The following is a 22,233-nucleotide window of genomic DNA, read 5'->3' as shown; positions in this document are numbered from 1 at the left end:
TCTGCTCTAAAATTCTGGATTGGGTTTTTGGTATTTCCTGGATTTTATTCGATGCTGGTTTTATGTATGTATTTTTTATTTTTTTTTCGACTGTGCTCCTCGTTTGTGAGTGAGCCGCCCTGTTCCAAAAGGGTTGTCAGTAAATAAATCTTAAATCTTAAATCTTAAACAAATATATAACCTTTAACCTCTAACTACTCCCTTCTTACTCCAACTCGTTTTTTGTAGTAGGTGGTTTTTTTTCGCCTGTAGGCACCTACTGTAGGGCTGTGCCATAGCGATAGAAAAGAAATAGAGAGAAGACCGCGTTAAGGCACCCCTGTTTTTGACCGGGAAAATTCATCCCCCCCGTGCTTGTATGAAAGCGTAGATGGGCAGAATTTGCAACGCCATCTATCCTTCTTTGTTTACAACAAATGACAGTTGATTTTCCAAAAGGCATAATGTATTTCATTTCACCGCGCGTCGATGGCGCCACGTAATCTGCCCATCTCATGGCTTTCTACATTGGCGAAAAGGGGGTCGGCAACTTCGCCAGATACAATAGTGCCTCTATTTCTTTTCTATCTCTATGGGCCAGACTTGGAAATAGTTATATTTTTTACGGGGGCCCTGCGGGCCCCCGACCCCCCTTAAGTTTATTTTTATTGAGAGCCACTGGCCCAAGCGGGGGGGGGGGGGATTGGGGGAAAAATTTTAAATTAGGTAGGGAAAATAGGAAAATAAAAATTGGTTACGTTACTTACATAACATTTATTAACTTTAAAACAAGCAAGTATATTATAATATCACACATAATCATTTGTAACGGCGTATACATCATGTTCCAGAAATTTCCGTAAAATGTTTAATAAATATTTTTTAATTAAATTGAGAGCCCCGGTGGCCCGCAACCCCCGTTCGAATGATTTATTTTAAGAGCCCACTGATATTTATTAAGAGCCATTGGCCCCAAGAATCCCGCTAATTCCAAGTCTGCTATGGGCTGTGCCACAGCCCCGAGCCCCCGAGGGGTCCGATACCCTTTCAAATTTCGTACACGCCAGTGATTTGAAAATTTCTAAATTTCAAATTTCTGATTATATTTTAGAAAATATTTTCATATTTCACAAATTTCTCAAATGTTTTGGCAAATTTTCAAATTTTTATTGATTCCGACAAATTTCTCAAATTTAATAAATCTTATGAAATTTGATGTTTTTCCGCAAATTTTTATGAAATCTTGCAAAAATTTGTAAATTTGAATTGAAATTTTAGCAAATCTTGAGAAAATTCATAAATTTCTACGGGAAATTTAAGAAATCTTAAAAATTTACAAATTTACAAACATCGCAGCGAAATTCTCTTCGCCCTCGCTAAGATATCCGAGCTCGGCTTTATAGAGTGGGTCGATGGGGTCTGCCCTCGGATCTACTATAGTGTTCGTTCACATACTATATATTTAAATTGTAGGTTAAAATAAAAACTTCGTTATATTTGCATATATTTAAAACTTAATACTATATATTTGTAAAACAAATGGGATTTCTACCATCAACTTCGAGCGCTCAACTTAGTCTAACATTGTTTTTGTATAAATCGTAGTTCTACTTCACCCACCTATACATCCACCTTGAATTTTGCCCCGTTTTGGTTTTTGTCTCAGTTGTTACACACAATCCTAAGGATTTCTGTGTATTACCCTCACGTACCGTGTAGCCGATGCCGCCGTGTCGCGCATATCTCTTCAACGGTTAGGGCTAGAAGAGTCAATGATATCTCGTTCCAATGTACATACATCGCCATTGATAGTCTTTTATAAAGTTTTCAAATCGGAGCCCTAGAAGTTGGACATTTGCCCATTTTACTATTTTCGGTGGTTCGCTTTATGTGGTAGATATTTTATTTACAATTAAGTCCGATAACGTTAAAAAAATATTATTGTATAGGTTAGGATTCAGCGGACCTACAACTTCATTTATATCAGTAAATATTAAATTTAAGTATAGTTTTCCGGGTAATTTACGGGACGCCAATTTTCGTGGTTTTAAATTTTGGCCTAAAAATCTACATACAGTTCCTTAATTTAAGTCCGATTTTCATATAACCTAGAGTTGCAAATACGTTCCTTAATTTTAATTCTAAGTAAGGTTTTTTGTTCAGCGTATACCGACCCCGCAATTTCCAACATGGTAAATCCGCGTGTTTATTGTCACTTCAGGGTTCACATTTACCGTAGCCCGTTTGGTTTCAATTACGGATGGTAGTGGAAAATATGTACCGCCTACCAGAGGTAAATATTGGATAATGTTTATTTTTAAATATAAAATTTTATCCAAAACCCATCCACTTCCTAACCCTTCATAATTGTTCATAGAGTCGGCAATTTTGTCTCGACTAGAGTTCATTTGCTCGGGGATTATCTCTGGCAAGAGGGTTCCGTGTGTAAAACCCCTGAAATACGGCATTGCCTCAACGCCCGTACCAGTGTTGCCGAGTTCTCGGGTATATCGTGCCCGCACCACCATATACCATTTAATACCTTTCTTGATATTAAGTTTGTTTCTGAGGTATCCTTCGACGATGTCACTGTGTTCATTTATAAATAACACAGGGTCCGTAACGCCATCTGGTGCCGTTATGCGAGCCGAAAATATCGCGTCACCAAGCGCATTAACCTCCTCTATTTGAAATGGATGGATGGCTGGTAACACTGCTGGTGGGTGAGCTGGTAGCACTGCTGGTTGAGTTAGTGGTTGACCAATTGGAAAGGCAACGGGTAAGTTAACGGGTGGGTTTGTGGGTGAGTTAGTGGGTGGGTTAGCGGGCGGGTTAGTGGGTGGGTTAGGAGCGACGACTACTTGTTGGTCAACAACGGCTGAACCAACTGCGATTGGTTGTTGGTGTTGGGCTTGAATATTATCCCAATGCTCACCAAGCCATTTATCTTCCGCTTGGGATTCTAATAGATGGTTTAAGCGATCCGATTTGTTGAATCACTTTGTCTTCTTGACCATCTATATTAAAAAAATACTTTATGTGACAAATAATAAAATTTTCTTTAAGAAACTTACCATTTTTAACTCTTTTACAAGCGTTAGAGTCTGGTGATGCAACCGTTTTTACAGGAAAGTTTGTGGGATAAAATACATGTGGTGCGTCTGAACGAGTGAATGAAGGGCTGGTGACGATACGAGTTGGAACCTCGGACCGTGAAATCCTCTCGGAGTTCGGGAGCGGGTCGGGCTGGGGGGACGCTTCGGGTCTCGGGGACGGCTGGGTCCTCGAAGACGGTTCGGGATGGCAATACGGCAGTGGTCTCGTTAGCGGGAGTCTCGGTTTCGGTACCGTAACGGGGACCACCCCGTGCTTAAAATTTCGTTAATGGCGATTTAGGACATCGCGTCTCGAAAATGACTTATCGCACACGGGACATTTTAACGAAATATTACCGTGAACTGATACAATATGACGGTTGAAATTTCCCTTTTGGGAGAAAACGGTTGAACAGATACTACACGAATACATCTTGAATATACCTTTTTTCACCTCGTACAAGACCTTTTTATACCCTTTGTTAGACATGATGCAATTTGCAAACTTCACCCTCACCCCGCCTTCGCGCGTTCACCTCCAAGATTCTCATTGGTTAAAAATGACGTATGCCTAAGCGGTGTCCGAGAGGGTGGTGAATTCTATGTTTACCCCAAACACAATATTGAGCAATTTTTTCGCAGCATCTCACTCTTTAACCTTATTGGCTGAAAGTGACGTATTCAAAATTAAGGGGTCCAGTTAGGATAATGATCATGGGCCAAATAATGATAAATCCAGGACATGACTCTGGTACCTTCACGCGTACTAAATCGGCCGTCCACTAAAAGACACAGGCGGCCATTTTAGTAGGGGGGAAAAGGAGGAAAAATAATAAAAAATTGAGGGCAAAATCAAGCAAGTTTCCGGTTTCCCGAACGCCATCTAGTGATGACTGAGTCGGAATTCGGAAATAAGTGGCGGTTGTAATTCGAAAATCCTGCAATATTTCGCCCCTCATTTTTTGATAAATTTTAACGATTCTAGGAAAGTATATGTTTAATATTATATAATTATATATATTATACTAATTATGAACTTAGTACGTATAAAAATAAGTACTTACTTTAATAATCACACTATCTATGATAACTGTGAATAAATATTCCAGGATATTTACTACGCCGACCACGTGTATTATTTTTAAAAACTGTCCCTAAAACATTTGCCCCCAAAATGACGTAGTTCCGCGATCGCGCGTTTTTCCCAATAGGGGGCAATAGTGATCGGGTGTTAGCGCTGTTGGACGGGTTTTTCGCATAGAGCAGAGGTGGGCAAAAATAGTGAGCACTCGTTTTTGAAAATCCTGCAGTAATGAGCGAGCGCTTCAAATTCGAATTCCAGCTGCTCTTGTTCAGCGAGAGGGCTAAATTGAGCAGCCTCTGGGCGAGCGCCGAATAGTTCGCTCCGGCGTTGATGGCTGACGGCGCGCTGAGGGAGATTCCCCCCTCGACGGGTTAGTTCCCTCACTTTTAAGCGCTCACCGCGCGCTGAGCGAGATCTCCCGATCGTCGGAATAGCCCCCTCACTTTTAAGCGACGCGTTAGTACCATGGACTAATTAATGTATACACAGGGACGGTCCGCACAACGCCACTCTCTCATAAAATCGGCGACTAAGTCTTGTTAATGCTGTTCCCTCTTTTCCTCCCCCCTTAAGCAAAGTTAGCCGAGTCAAAACGTCATCAAACGGAAAAACGATGCTGGCCTCTATCTGCAAGTCTTGGAGTCTATCGATGTTGGCGTCTGCTTATGATTTGAAAAACAAACGGTTTCAGAGCTGCCAGTTGGGCTTTTTTACAGCCCAATTGGGCTTCTTTGAAGATTCGTTTTCGGGAGAAAAAAGCTTTGGGCTGTTGGGCTAGTTTTGGGCTGCTTTATAAAACCTTTAGTCCGTATACGAAAATCGGATAAATGGTGGTTGCATTTTGGGTTTTGACCATTTTTTCCGAGAAAAAACACGGGCAATCGGCTTAACGCGCCACCGTGATGCCAGCAGGAGAATGGGGGCTGACAAAAAAGGGGTACGCAATTGGTCTTTTTTCCCACGTGATGGCATCGAAAGTTCAAAACAACCAATCAGCAATTACTGCAGCTGGCGCCCTCTCTGAGTCTCTTAGGATAACGTGTTTCAAAGTATGAAATAAAACAAACAAATAAACAATGCAGTATTCAAAGTAGTTATCCTGAAAAACATTTGTTAAAAGTCGCCGTTTTCAAACGTCTTTTATCGAAATAATGTTATTGAATTTACGATAGCAATGCGTACTAGCGTTTGAGATATGCGCCTTATCCTTTTTCCGAAACTAAAACGTAAAAAATTGGGCTGGAATTTGGGCTAGTTTAAAAAATACTGTATTTTATATTGGGCGGGAAATTGGGCTACTTTAAAAAGCAGTTTGGCGGTAGAAGTAATTTTATATCTGGCAGCTCTGAACGGTTTTTTTCGTTCATTTGAATAAGGTGTATGATTTAAGAGCTTTAATTTATTTAAGTAGTTTTACAAATTAATTATGAGGAAAAAGCTGTGTGTTTACCCTTCGTGTAAAAGTGATTCGAAGTATTGTCATAAAGATCACACGAAAGATTTCTTTATAACTTTCCTGTTCATCTTTTTCTAAGCCTTGTCCAAAAAAATCTTTGATTTATCATTATCGGAATCACTTAAATCCACTTTTTTAATTTTCTTTTTGTCTGGAGAAATTGAGAATAACGTCTCGAATGTATGGGCCGAAAAATTAATATCAATCAATTTAATTGTTAATATAAATGAATTCATTTACCAAACGCACGTGGAGCTTACAACATCGCCGGCAAGGCGACTGCTTTTTTTTTGTACTCTTAAACCTTTCCTCCCGTTTCCATCCCCCTTGACTCAGTTTGTCGTTAGTTAGCACAATCGCCGCTCGAGGGCACATTTAGCAATCGCTAGCCGCTAAATTTACTATGCGGACCGTCCCTGTGTATACATTAATTAGTCCATGTTAGTACCCTCAGTAGAAAGCGCTGACGCAGCGTTGAGGGAAAATTACCGAGAGAAGGAATAGTTCGCTCAGATTTGAGCGCTAGCTACGAGCGGATTTTGATCACGGTGAGCGACGGTAAAGTTCGTTTACGCAAATCGCTCACAGCGCGGCGAGCAAAAATTTCAAAAATCAAACATTAAACTATTACTCGGCTATGGGTTTATTATTTACTTTTTTTATTAATAAAATGAAGGGTACTCTAAACGTCGGGAGTTAATGATATCTCCGATTGAATAAAATTCAAAGGTTCTTCCGAATTTATCCAACGATAAACTAGACTGCAAATATTCCGTTTAGTGTTAAAAGAGCTTTATTAAATATTAAAAGCCACAAATTATAACAATAGGCGCTGGTATACATTCTTTTGGTCTTGACAAACTTGGCAGGTGAAATGGGCAACGCGGTACGCGTTTCTTCATTTTTAGGGGATTGTGGCTCGCGCTACTTTAAAGGAAAATATTAGCGCGCTCTCAACTTAAATTAATGATCGGTACCATAAAAACAAGTGGACATTTACTAACCCCTAATCCAACTCATTTGTAAATCTCCAGAATTTAATAGACAGTTTTAGCAACTACCTACAGGGGCGGTGCCAGAAGATTCTTAGGTGTAGGCTAATAATGTTTATCATTTGTGGGCCCCCTGTTCCTCAATATTGGACTTATAATTCAATTTTGCAAATTCAGGTAATTTATTTATTATTTGATATTAGTGCGGTTTTTAAAATTTTACAGTATTAACTATCATCACATATTTTATTTGAATTTAAAAATCGACTTGATGTGGCCCCGTCAGATCGATTTGTGGGCCCCTATTTGAACACAAAAGTAGGCTATAGCTCGGGTTGCCTACCCCTAACGCCGCTCCTGACTACCTACACCGGGATTTTATTCACAGTGAACGACGACAGAGTTCGTTTACGGTAAATCGCGAAGAGCAAACATTTCAAAAATAAACTTCACATTTGACGGTATGAACAAGTTAATAATAAGATTATTTTTAATGTATATGTAAAATATAATACAATATCTTTGCATATAACCATCTTCGATTTTGTCCATTGTTATCGATTATTTTCCATTTTTAAAAAGCATTACGTTATAATTTTTTTTCCAATTTAAATAATATTTTTTAGATACCTGGTTTTGAAACTAATAGCGTTCTTTTCGTTTTTATTTCACACCGAATTTTAGTAATAATAAAAATGTTTGAATAATTCTAATGTCTAGTTTGTGCGGGTAACAAAAATCAACAGTGAAGAAGCTGTCAAAGATCACCGTCAAGCTCAGCATGTGGGGAGTGGGGAGCCGCTGGCTGCCGGGGAGTATGAACAAGGAGGAAGGGGGGTGGCATTACCAAGGTAACCTATTTAAAGTTACTATAGACAGTAGGCTATAATCACTATGCTGTAAACATCTGTGTCGCGCGAAAGCGATCCAAATGTAACGACTGACGATTACGATAAAAATTACATCATTCTTCCGAACTTCAAAAGGGCGTTATTTTATTTCTGGGGGGGGGGGGGATTTCTATTTGAACTTGTAATAACTTACACACAAATATTTTCTTTACATTTTTCTGTTTTTATTGCTTACGATGTTACACTTAATATACAATATTGGAAGTATTTCAATATTTATTTAAATCTTCGCTCTTGCTTGATACCTACAAAGATTCTCAAAAAAAATTGTGTGGATCGTGTCATTTTCGCCTAATTTGGTTTGCACATGTTTCTTAACAATGAAACGAAACCAAAATTAGTTACAGACATACGCCAAACGAGGAGGCAATGAACACCGCTAATGCCCCACAATGGAACATTTTGAAAAAAAAAAGGATCCACCGTGGAACTTCGTATGTCATTAGAAAGTGTTCATCTTGTAAAATACGGAACAATTAAAACAGCGAATATATTTTAGTTTCAATAGTTCAGCATTTTAGAATCACACAGTCTAATGGTCTTTAGACCAAACGAAGGTGGTCCTGAAAAGGACCGTTTTGGTTTTAGCCAATTATTTGGCTTCTTCTGGTTTTTGAATTTTTGAGACCTTTACGCAAGAACAACCAGCTACAGCCACTTAGGGGGCTTTGTTGGCATTGTCCAACTGCTCCTTATACAACTGGAGTTCAAATTCCATTGCCCCGTTCTTTAACTTGGCATTCATCAGCTCGTCTGGCCTTTGGGCGAGTTCTTGTTCGTTACAGAAAATATCAAAATATTTTTCTGTAAATCGTCCTAAGAAATAAAAAAACAAAAATTATCAATAATTAGTAACAATAATAATAACTATATGTAAAACTGAGTTGCTGTATTTACGTTTTAGCGATCGGCTTTCAACTTGAAGCTTGAAAAGAGGGGGGGGGGGGGAACCCCAACCCCTTTCCAAACTATCCCAATCGTTTCAATTTTGGGACCCGCAGGTGGAGTCCAGACACGAAGGCGTCTCTTTCGGCATCTTAACGAAAAGGCAAAGGTTGACCACTCATAGGAAACGTCTCTTAGTCGCAGCGGGACATGACTAACCAAATATTTCCCCGAAATAGGCATTCACTCGCTAATTTAGGCTTGACTTATAATATACATATATAAATATACTTTTCGCTAAACTGAACTCCCCCTAAAAATGAGTCGTATAGCTTCATAGATAGACTAGATCAAAACTAGCCCTTCTGAAACCGAAATAAGTATATAGGAAAACGGAGAAAACCATGTATATTCGGGCCGCGTCTACGGAACGTTAGCTCCAAAGTATATTTTTCTGGACTACGGATAGACTAACATGAAAACGTTAATCAATAAAAATAAAAATACTACGTAATATCATAAATCCATAATTTAATGGAAATAATTCACTAAAAGCTATTTACAGAGTGACGTCATCACGGTAAAAAATCGCCCCTAGCGAGATGCTGATAAAGGGCACGTCATACACGAGAAGCCCTCTATATAGAGTGTCTCTTGTGGCTAGTTATCAGTAAACGTTTTGCATATAAAGAATAAGACGTGTCATACTTATGTAACAATATTATTAACTAATGGTATTATTAGCTATTTTTACTACATTTATTTACAATATTTATTTATTCTGTGTTACTATTTACTAAGTTGCGACTAATCGGGCCGATTAGATATTATTGAACCTTGGAATCTATAGCCGACATATTCAGACATTAGAATAATATTAGTTAATTCAAAAGCATTGAATTGGCGGCTTGGCCCGATTCATAAAATCCTATTTGGCTCTGCAAACCTTTTTTCCCACTTTGGGCTTTTTTTTTTCAACACTGCCCATTCCAGACAGCAAGGGCACCACTTACTCGTTACAGCACCTGACAAAAATATTAAAATAGGGGGACAGTCGATGGAGGGTTTTTTCTATTTAGCATCGAACCCATTTTCTTCATTCTCGCAGTTTTCAATTTCAACAATAGCGTGTACTTCTTAACGTCATATGACGGGGGGTCAACGCCAGAATTCCGAACTGACGCCAATGAGTCGCCCCTCCCTTGGGTCTTAGCCAATGCTAGGGCAATTTCGAAGTTTCCTATACTTAAACCTCGCTTCGTAATCCTTTCTACAATAATAGTATAAATAGTAGGTTCCTTTCTCATTTCGTTACAGTTTCTTGTCGACTTTTCTCAAGTCTGCGTCTTTCGATTCGTATTTCGGTCCTTCCTTAGTTTAATTTTTTCGTGTTTTTTGCTTTAGCTGTTCATAATTTAATTTTTTCGAGTCCATAGTTTTGGAGTTATAGTACTTCGACTGTGGCTTGAGTTTTTTTATTCAGTTTCAGGCTTTAAGTTCGCTTCCGTATTTTACAAGATGAACACTTTCTAATGACATACGAAGTTCCACGGTGGATCCTTTTTTTTTCAAAATGTTCCATTGTGGGGCATTAGCGGTGTTCATTGCCTCCTCGTTTGGCGTATGTCTGTAACTAATTTTGGTTTCGTTTCATTGTTAAGAAACATGTGCATACCAAATTAGGCGAAAATGACACGATCCACACAATTTTTTTTGAGAATCTTTGTAGGCATCAAGCAAGAGCGAAGATTTAAATAATTATTGAAATACTTCCAATATTGTATATAAAGTGTAACATCGTAAGCAATAAAAACAGAAAAATGTAAAGAAAATATTTGTGTGTAAGTTATTACAAGTTCAAATAGAAATCCCCCCCCCCCCCAGAAATAAAATAACGCCCTTTTGAAGTTCGGAAGAATGATGTAATTTTTATCGTAATCGTCAGTCGTTACATTTGGATCGCTTTCGCGCGACACAGATGTTTACAGCATAGTGATTATAGCCTACTGTCTATAGTAACTTTAAATAGGTTACCTTGGTAATGCCACCCCCCTTCCTCGTTGTTCATACTCCCCGGCAGCCAGCGGCTCCCCACTCCCCACATGCTGAGCTTGACGGTGATCTTTGACAGCTTCTTCACTGTTGATTTTTGTTACCCGCACAAACTAGACATTAGAATTATTCAAACATTTTTATTATTACTAAAATTCGGTGTGAAATAAAAACGAAAAGAACGCTATTAGTTTCAAAACCAGGTATCTAAAAAATATTATTTAAATTGGAAAAAAAATTATAACGTAATGCTTTTTAAAAATGGAAAATAATCGATAACTTTGTAACTATACATTGGCCGCTATTTGTAATATTTATATTTTTAGTGTAAAGGAAGTTTGAAAAACGGCAAAAAAGAAAATTCGCGTAAATCGAGTTACCTCAATTTGGAACTAAAACAGTTTTAATATTGGCACAGGCTGGCCATTATATTAATTCCAACCCCTCCCTTTTTTTCTGAAAAAAATTATTATTTAAAAACCGTGAATCTTCGCAATTAGCTTGATCATTTGATGATATGGTTATTTTTGTCGATGTCATAAACAATGGACAAAATCGAAGATGGTTATATGCAAAGATATTGTATTATATGTTATATATACATTAAAAATAATCTTATTATTAACTTGTTCATACCGTCAAATGTGAAGTTTAATTTTTGAAATGTTTGCTCTTCGCGATTTACCGTAAACGAACTTTGTCGTCGTTCACTGTGAATAAAATCCCGGTGTAGGTAGTCAGGAGCGGCGTTAGGGGTAGGCAACCCGAGCTATAGCCTACTTTTGTGTTCAAATAGGGGCCCACAAATCGATCTGATGGGGCCACATCAAGTCGATTTTTAAATTCAAATAAAATATGTGATGATAGTTAATACTGTAAAATTTTAAAAACCGCACTAATATCAAATAATAAATAAATTACCTGAATTTGCAAAATTTAATTTTAAGTCCAATATTGAGGAACAGGGGGCCCACAAATGATAAACATTATTAGCCTACACCTAAGAATCTTCTGGCACCGCCCCTGTAGGTAGTTGCTAAAACTGTCTATTAAATTCTGGAGATTTACAAATGAGTTGGATTAGGGGTTAGTAAATGTCCACTTGTTTTTATGGTACCGATCATTAATTTAAGTTGAGAGCGCGCTAATATTTTCCTTTAAAGTAGCGCGAGCCACAATCCCCTAAAAATGAAGAAACGCGTACCGCGTTGCCCATTTCACCTGCCAAGTTTGTCAAGACCAAAAGAATGTATACTAGCGCCTATTGTTATAATTTGTGGCTTTTAATATTTAATAAAGCTCTTTTAACACTAAACGGAATATTTGCAGTCTAGTTTATCGTTGGATAAATTCGGAAGAACCTTTGAATTTTATTCAATCGGAGATATCATTAACTCCCGACGTTTAGAGTACCCTTCATTTTATTAATAAAAAAAGTAAATAATAAACCCATAGCCGAGTAATAGTTTAATGTTTGATTTTTGAAATTTTTGCTCGCCGCGCTGTGAGCGATTTGCGTAAACGAACTTTACCGTCGCTCACCGTGATCAAAATCCGCGCGTAGCTAGCGCTCAAATCTGAGCGAACTATTCCTTCTCTCGGTAATTTTCCCTCAACGCTGCGTCAGCGCTTTCTACTGAGGGTACTAACGCGTCGCTTAAAAGTGAGGGGGCTATTCCGACGATCGGGAGATCTCGCTCAGCGCGCGGTGAGCGCTTAAAAGTGAGGGAACTAACCCGTCGAGGGGGGAATCTCCCTCAGCGCGCCGTCAGCCATCAACGCCAGAGCGAACTATTCGGCGCTCGCCCAGAGGCTTCTCAATTAGAGATAGAGAAAATAAACTCGTTTGCCTTGAGTACTCGCTCACTTGAGCAAGCCGTGTTTAAAACTCTATATGCTCATTTTTCCGAACGCTCGCAACTTTTTGCCCACCTCTGGCATAGAGTCATGTCCTGGATTTATCATTATTTGGCCCATGGCGCGAGCAAGTATATTTACGAACCTTGCACTGAATATCAGCCAAATTTGATTATAAACAACAAAAATAGATATTTCTGATTTACTTTATAAAACGTTTCATATTGATATCTGTTTTTTAGAATTGATTGTTTTTTTTAAAGCTCATACATTTAATACTATAAGCTTTTAATTAATATTGGAGGTCAGTAACGTAAAGATGGTACATATTAATCTTATTTTATTGGGCGATATTTATAAGACTATATGCGGGCTCAGTTAGGCCTAATGGTTACGATTTCCTACAAACCACGTGGCGACGGTGGCATTGTTATGATTTTCAAATTGATAATAAATTTTAAGGTAAGAAAAGAATTTAACAATGAATTTATTTTTTTTAATATAATATCTACGTTTTAATTCATATTCATGTATTGAATTCCAGGCTTCGGCTTAAGTTCTTTTTATCTCTAAAAAACAACAAAGCAGCGGCTATCAAAATACATAATTATAGTCGAAGGGAAATTTATATCTTTTTTATAGGAATTGGTACATTAAATTAAGTAAAAAACAAGTGGCAAATGATATACAGGGTGTCTCAATTTGCTCGATCAGGCCATTTTTCTCAAAATTTATTTATGCTAGGGTTTATTTGTTAGATATGGAAGGCTTTGGTTACTAAATTTCAGAAAAATCGAACGATTTTGTGCCGTTTTGGAAAATTTATTTTTTCACCGGTAGGTGTCACGCAAAATGTTTCAATAGAAAAGTTGTAGGGCATAGTCGAAAGTATAAAAATAATTTTGGTTCGGTTGAAAAAGACCTATTTTTCACTGAGTTTGGAGGTCGGGGGAAAAAACAAGTTGTACTAGCAGGCAATAGCCTTTAACGAATTGTAGGTAACATGCATTTCAGTTATAAGATTTCGAAAAATAAACAAATAATAATTAGCCCAAGTGACAAATGTTTTTTAATGACTTCTACAAAATGTTTTCAAAAATGCCACCTTCCGATGCAATGCACAAATATGCACGATGTTGCATATTGCGAAATGCTCCCCGAACCATTTCTGGAGTCACCCGGCGACATGCTTCGATGATTCTTTGTCGTAAATCTTCAACGCTCGTCACAGGTGTTTGGTATACGTAGTCCTTTACGAATCCCCAAAGAAAAAAGTCGAGTGGTGTTAGATCAGGGGATCTTGCAGGCCAACGAACAGGACCAGTTCTTCCGATCCATCTTCCAGGAAACTCGTCGTTTAGATATGCAACCACGTCACGATATTGGTGAGGTGGCGCCCCATTTTGCTGGAACCAGATGCGTCTGTACTCGGCCAGAGGAATGTCGTCCAACTATAGTTATGGCTTTGCGCCGACGATTTCAAAAAACGTGCCATTGCACCTTTCTGACTACTAACGAAACTATCTTCCCTTTTCCGTTTTTCTCGTTTTTGGGACCCAGATAAAAATTTTCTGGTACTCATATTTCAAAATGCTACTATTATATACAAATAGCGAAATAACCTTAAAAAGGTTTAAGAAAATAAAGCTTAGTTAAAGCAAAGATAATATAACTACGTACCCTAGATTCGAAATCTCGGCGTTTCTCGATAGCCCGTTTTCTCGTGAGGCTTTTACCTAATATAGATAACCCAAAATTATATTACTAACCTTTAGTTTTCTTTCGTTTAGAAACATTTTTAGAGCTACAGGCATGAACCATTATTGTTTTAAAACAATATAACGCAAAAATATCTGGTATCTTGAAAACCGCAAGTCAAAAACCACGGCGCAATTTTCACTAAAACTTTTTAACTAGATGTCGGTAGCCCTGCCAGCAGCGGCTCTATGGAGGCAGTTTTTTCCGACTTCCGCCGGGAACTCAGTAAGAGCCTGCATTACGTGCAAGGAGCTTGATTTCCAATCTAGGGTACGTAGTTATATTATCTTTGGTTAACGCTATGTAGTCTTCAAACAGACTTTTTAATAATACCAGCTATATCAAAGCCCTGAAAAAAGCTGTTTGAAATTTTTTTCTAGAATAGCTAATTAGCCTTGAAAAAGGCTTTTTGAATAATTTAGCTAGAATAGCTAATTAGCCTTGAAAAAGGCTTTTTGAATAATTTAGCTAGAATAGCTAATTAGCCTTGAAAAAGGCTGTTTGGCAAAGCTAGTCTCGGAAGAGACTTTGAAAAAATTTGACTGGGAGAGAATCGAAATTGAGAACTACCTGTTTGTTCAGGAGCAGAAAACGAAATGAAGAAACGCGCGTTATCTGGGACAAGTCCAACCACCGAATTTCTAGGTCCTTTCTCTAGTCCATAATAGTTACGCGCGCATTTCAAACCATAGATATTGAAAATTAAATCTTAAGCAACGAGCACGGGCACGAGTAAAAAGGGTTGGGGGATAAAACGACATTCGGGATAGGGAGTTCAAACTGTATAGAACCAAATAAATTCAGTCTTATCATTTTCTCCGAGTCTTCTTTAATTACATCATTTTAACAATAACATAATAGCAACCTTTCACCGAGAACACTACATTGGCGACGGAGATACTTCGAAACCCATTGCGAGACAACTACCAAGCATCTTTTACTCCCAAGTCAAATATTCGTAAGCCTAACAACAAGGGGAAAATTCAAGAGAAAAAAAATCGCTTTTTCATTTACCCCGTGCTTTGACACGCGCACGTTTTCAAAACTTTATTTTAACGAACTTTCTCACAACGATGATGACGCTTCAACCGCCGACTCTCCCACCATTTTCCATCCAAGAAAATCGAGACGATATTTCATCTAGATGGGAAAAGTGGCTACGACGTTTCAATACATTTCTTGTCGCTTACGATATCAACGATCCTGCAAGGAAAAAGTCGCTCCTTCTTCTACATGCTGGGGAAGAGGTTCAGGACGTCTACGAAACCTTACCAAACCCACCACCACCTGCACCGCAAGCAAACGCCCCAGTTCCTGACGAATACGACAACGCTATTCAGGCCCTCAATGATCATTTTTTACCCCGCCGTCATACGACTTACGAAATTTTCAAATTCAGGGATACTCGCCAACGTGAGTTCGAATGTATTGATGACTATCAAACTCGTTTGCGCTCATTGTCTAGGACATGCGGCTTTACTGAACCCGATACCGAAATTCTTCGACACATTATTCAAACTTGCACGTCTCGTCACCTTCGCCGCATAGCACTTTGAGATCCAAACATGACTTTGAATGACCTTCTAGCCACGGCTAGATCATACGAACAGGTTAACGAGCAAGCATCTAAAATTGAAACCCAGGCCTATAAATCTGCTACCTCTGATATATCCGTAGACGCCGTTCAAAACTCAACTCGTAACATGCCTCAGACAAGCCCAGGTGACGGAAGACCAACAACTCTGTCACCGTATCAACGCCACAATGTACCAATGTCAACATATCAAAACGCACCGCCTCATCAATACGGCCCGTCTCGTCAGATTCAAAGGCCACAACCCACATATTCACAACACGGTAGTCGTTTTCAGTATTGTTTCAATTGCGGAGACCAATTTCCGCATCCACGAGGTCGCTTAGAATGCCCGGCGAGAAATACGCAATGTACATGGTGTGGAAGGTACGGACACTTTGAAAAATTCTGTAGATCAAAACAAAATGAAATGGTGACTCAACATTCAAGAAACTCTACTGCTGCCTTTATTCAACCAGAAGATGAAGTTGTCTCACTGGCGACGCAATTGTGTACCCTTACACCATATTCGGACCATTTCTATCAATGCTGCCCTCTTCTGCCCCCATTGAAATCTTCAGTTAGCAACCAATTGATCCAAGTCTTCAACATTGGTGGAACAAACATTAAAGCACTAATCGATACAGGGGCGTGTGTTAACGTAATTAATTACTTAACTTATCAGAGTCTTCAACACGCACCCGTTCTTACACCATCGGAAATTCGGGTATATCCATTTGCATCTATGGAACCACTTCCCCTCATCGGGAAATTTTCCTCTGAAGTAATTTATGGGACTCAGTCGTCCCGGGCCATGTTTCACGTTTTACACCCTGACAAGTCGGCCTACAACATTGTGGGTGCTTCGACCCTTCAGGCTCTAAATATATTCCCAACTCTTTCAAATTTATCATCACGTACTACAGACAGCAATTGGAAATCTACAGTAAATAAATACAAACAACTTTTCTCAGGAATCGGTAAATTGGAGACGTTCAAAGCCCATCTCCACATTGACTCGTCCATACCACCTGTTGCCATCAATCACCAACGTATACCATTTAACCTCAGGGAACTAGTCAAACGAGAGATAGAAGAACTGGAGCGTTTAGATATCATCGAACGAGCTGTTGGTCCAACCACTTGGCTGTCACCAATAGTAATTGTTCCAAAGAAACAAGCCTTAAGCGCACTACCACACAATCGACATCTAATTGAACCTCAAAAACCCCAATGTATCGACAATTCCACATCAAACTCTGGCATTAGAATATGCGTTGACATGCGCCTTCCGAACACCGCCATCAAACGCGAACGACACATTCCACCTAAAATGGAAGATCTAATTTATGCCATGAATGGCATGACCGTCTTTTCCCGCCTAGACTTGACCAAGGGCTATCACCAAATTGAACTGGATGAAGAATCTCGCGAAATAACTACATTTTCTACACTTATCGGTCCCTTTCGTTACAAACGATTACCATTTGGCATAAATTCAGCCGCCGAGATATTTCAAAAAGCGATTGAAGATACTATTCGTGGCATTCCCAACACAATCAACACAAGTGACGACATAATAATTGGAGGCCGTGGGATTGCTGACCATGACATCAAGCTGGAAGAAGTGATGACACGAATGTCGTCTTCTGGTCTCACTTTGAATAAAGACAAGTGTGAATTTGCTAAATTTGAGATTAATTTTTTTGGTCACATTTTCGGTGCTGATGGAATAAAACCGGACCCAAGGAAGATTGAGGCCCTTCAAGCTTTAGCGGCACCTTGCAACATCTCTGAATTGCGCAGTTTCCTCGGATTAGCGAATTTTTTGTGCTCGGTTCATACCCAATTTCGCAACACTGACAGAGCCCCTCCGTAATTTGCTCAAAAAGGACGTGGAGTTTATTTGGACTTCCACACAACAAACAACATTCGATCAAATAAAGGCTAAAATAACAGAATGCTCGTCCCTGAAGTTTTTCGATCCTGCGAAACGTACGACGTTGATAGTAGATGCTAGTCCAGTGGGTGTCGGGTCAATCCTTACTCAACATGATACCAACGGTCAAGAATATGTAATTGCCTTCGCCAGTAAAGCATTGTCAGCAACTGAACAGCGTTATTCCCAAGTAGAACGCGAAGCACTAGGTATCGTTTACGGGTGCGAACGTTTCGATCTCTACATAAATGGCTCTTCGTTTCAAATACTCACGGATCATAATCCACTAGTTGCCATTTTCAACAATCCCCGCACACTCACTTCCAATCGAATTCAACGCTGGATCCTTCGACTTCAACACTATCAATTTAGAGTCGCTTACCATCCGGGAAAAACCAACCCAGCCGATTATCTGTCCCGCCATCCTATAACACCGCCTTCACCGATCGTAAACGAATCTAGTTTGAACACACTGGATTTCGAAGATTTCGGTGCAATTACCTTGGTCAATGTCGTTACCGAAACTGAGAAGGATCCTACGCTAAAGAAAGTAAAAGAGGCTATTCTCGATTCAAAAATTTGGGAGTTGTACAAAGCCCCCGAAAGTCAATTAGTAACTTGGAACGCCTACAAAAAGCTGCGCCTTGAACTCTCCGAGAACAATGGAATTGTCCTTCGCGGTGACAAAATTGTCCTCCCGGCTTCGCTCATTGACGAAGCAGTTACTATCGCCCACGAGGGTCATCCAGGCATTATTCGCACGAAGCAAATTATACGCGACAAATTATGGTTCCCAGGAATAAACGAGAAAATCACTTCAAAAGTTGGCACGTGCATTGCTTGTCAAGCCACCACGCCACATTACCAATACACCCCACTACAAATGAATAATCTTCCCGAAAGACCATGGCATTCCGTTGCTATAGATCATTTCGGTCCTACACCGACAGGAGAGTATCTCTTAGCTGTAGCTGATGAATATACCCGGTATCCCGTTATAGCAACAGTCTCATCTACATCCGCCACTTCAAACATCAAAGCTCTGCGTAATATTTTCTCCATGTTTGGTATCCCGACGAACGTTAAAACCGACAATGGGCCACCATTCAACGGCGGTGAATTTTACAAATTTGCAAAAGAATATGGCTTCAATCACCATAAAGTTACTCCCAGATGGCCACAGGCTAATGGGCTAATAGAGAGGCAAATGCCAATGTTAGCCAAAACCATCCGTACCGCTCTTCTGGATCGTACAAATTGGCAAGACGTCCTACCAAACTATCTCATTAATTTTCGAGCCACAACGCACCCAACAACCGGAAAATCACCCGCCGTCCTATTCTTCAATCGATCAATTCAAACTAAATTGCCCACGATTTTACCAAACTCTCCACTCGACGAGGTGGTGCGCGAAAAAGACAGCTACAGAAAAATTCAAATGAAAAATTACTCTGATGAAAACCGCCACTCGTCTCCTCATGGCATTGAAATCGGGAACTCCGTCCTACCCAAGCTGATCCAGCGAACTAAATTTGATCCCCTCTATGACCCACACCCGTGGACAGTAATTGCGGTTCACGGATCATGCGTTACTATTCAAAATAAGGAGGGAAAACAGCTAAAAAGGAACTGTTCTTTGTTGAAACCTGTGAAGAAACAACACATTGAACTGCCACGTGATATCTACGACAGTCCTTACCACGAAAACCTTTCACCGATAACACTACAATTATTGTTTTAAAACAATATAACGCAAAAATATCTGGTATCTTGAAAACCGCAAGTCAAAAACCACGGCGCAATTTTCACTAAAACTTTTTAACTAGATGTCGGTAGCCCTGCCAGCAGCGGCTCTATGGAGGCAGTTTTTTCCGACTTCCGCCGGGAACTCAGTAAGAGCCTGCATTACGTGCAAGGAGCTTGATTTCCAATCTAGGGTACGTAGTTATATTATCTTTGGTTAACGCTATGTAGTCTTCAAACAGACTTTTTAATAATACCAGCTATATCAAAGCCCTGAAAAAAGCTGTTTGAAATTTTTTTCTAGAATAGCTAATTAGCCTTGAAAAAGGCTTTTTGAATAATTTAGCTAGAATAGCTAATTAGCCTTGAAAAAGGCTTTTTGAATAATTTAGCTAGAATAGCTAATTAGCCTTGAAAAAGGCTTTTTGAATAATTTAGCTAGAATAGCTAATTAGCCTTGAAAAAGGCTGTTTAAAAATTAGCTTAAAACAGCTAAATAGCCTTTAAAAAGGCTGTTTGGCAAAGCTAGTCTCGGAAGAGACTTTGAAAAAATTTGACTGGGAGAGAATCGAAATTTAGAACTACCTGTTTGTTCAGGAGCAGAAAACGAAATGAAGAAACGCGCGTTATCTGGGACAAGTCCAACCACCGAATTTCTAGGTCCTTTCTCTACGATCAGTGGTCACTGATATCACGTGATTTCGCAAAAGGGACAAAGTGTAAAAAATAAAAAAACCCTAATCCCCAGGACGCTCTCTATTCAAAGTAGTGACTGGTACGATGCTTTACGCTTCGACTTCAGCTCCGCGGGGATTTCCCTTCGTTTAAGCGTTGCAACGGCTTAAGTCGTATTAAAGAAATCCAGTTTCTCACTTTATGCCCCCTTTTGTAGAATTCCTAGAAACTAAGCTTATGTTTATTGTGTTGGTTGGAGCTAAGTTATCACTGAGGCAAACAGGTGTTTTTTTTGGGGCTTTCCTTGCACGACGGACTTGCCCATCCCGGGAAAGTCTTTTTTCATATACTCTATATCAATGTTAACTGAGTACACTACCAAAAGCAGAAACCACAGAGTTCGCTGCCTTTGGTTGTGTACCCAAGTAATATTGATTTCGAGTATAGGTGGTTCAAAAGAGAACGTTTTGTTAGGGCCATTTAGGACTCTTGGAAATTGGAATTGAATGGGAGTTATTTTTTTAGGGGGCTAGATGAACAATTTTTAAAAATAAATAAAATTTAAAAATCACATTTGGAGGCCCCAGAGGCAATTTTTTTAAACTTTTAGAGGCCCCTAAAATTGGCCTAAAATTTTTGAACATAGGCACGTGCCTACTTGTGCCTACTGCTGGCGGGGGCACTGAAAGGCACAAGAAAACTACTGTAAAACTTTGCAATATGGTTTGAAAACTCATTATGCAAAATAGCTAGAGATAGATAGAGGTATACACTTGGAATGTCTAAGGTTCCATTGGGACGGTGATACGAAAGCGCGTTGAGAAAAAGGCGGGACTTAACTACGTCAAGTGTAAAACGTAACACGACATTTCAAATTCATTGGCTCGAGGTTTGACGCGAAAAGAATGCGTCGTCATGGTAACAAATAGGCGATCTTCCCGCGCACAATAGGCTTATAAAACAACGGATTTAAAAACCTCAATTTGTTATCGTACTGAATATTTTAAAGTAATTATTATGTTCTTCGCGAAAGAAGTGTAGTGATACCTAATTTCAGGTATTTGTATGGTTATAAAAGAGATAATCAGGTAAGCTAATAATATAATAACCATGACTAGGCTCAGTGGCGTAACTGATGGTCCGCAGTGTCCGCACTGCGGGGGGCCTCGAGCTTCGGTGGGGGGGGGGCGCTAACTATAAAAAAAATTAAAAAGGGGGGCCTCATAGAGATTTTTGCGGGGGGGGGGGTCTCTGAGTTCTCAGCTACGCCACTGACTAGGCTTAATGACGAGTTTTCGTCGAATTAGGTAAGCGAGGCGCGAGAGTTTTTCTCGTGAGTTTTCCCACTTTAAGACACGCCCATTTCTACGAGCTTCATCACGGCCGTAAAAATCTTCCTTAGACATTCCAAGTGTATACCTATATAGTTTCCTGATATCACCGTTGTAACTAGCTTCTAATTCTATTTGAATAGTTCTACCTTTTTATGATAATTTAAAGACACAAGTGACATTAAAATTTAGTAACCATACTTCAAAGAAAGCCTATTTATGTTAATTTTTGTATGTTTAATTTATGCTAATTTTTTAAGTTTAATTTGTGTTAATTTTTGTAAGTTTAATTTGTGTTAATTTTTGTAAGTTTAATTTGTGTTAATTTTTGTAAGTTTAATTTATGTTAATATTTGTAAGTTTAATTTATGCTAATATTTGTAAGTTTAATTTATGTTAATTTTTGTAAGTTTAATTTATGCTAATTTTTGTAAGTTTAATTTATGTTAATTTTTGTAAGTTTAATTTATGTTAATTTTTGTAAGTTTAATTTATGTTAATTTTTATAAGTTTAATTTTAATTTGTTTTAAAATATCTTAATGTGAAATGGCATTTGATCAATATAAATAAAGCGTTAAAAATATAAATTTGCTAATTTTGGTTTTTTCCTCCAATTACTAGAGTACGATTTGGGAGTCATGGTTGATCCGGGTTCAAAGTTTTCCAGTCATATTGATAAAGTCACTGAAGAAAACTCTCTCCACCACTGGTATATCGTCTTTAGTTCTTCTAAATTAATTCAAACCCTATAAATCCTTTCTTCTCCCCAGTGGCGTAGCGAGGATATTTGGCGCCTGGGGCAAAACATCGAAATTACCTCAGAAATCTGGGAGGGGTTGGCTTCCGGGTCTTTAAAAGCAGCAACCAAATAGTGTGGGGAACTGTTCTTCTCATACAGCTTT

Source organism: Leiobunum rupestre, chromosome 4, assembly GCF_980474605.1.
Source record: "Leiobunum rupestre chromosome 4, qqLeiRupe1.1.hap1, whole genome shotgun sequence".
NCBI classification, from domain to species: Eukaryota; Metazoa; Arthropoda; class Arachnida; order Opiliones; family Sclerosomatidae; genus Leiobunum; species Leiobunum rupestre.
The sequence above is the reverse complement of the archived record's forward strand: the minus strand, read 5'-3'. Positions refer to the sequence as shown.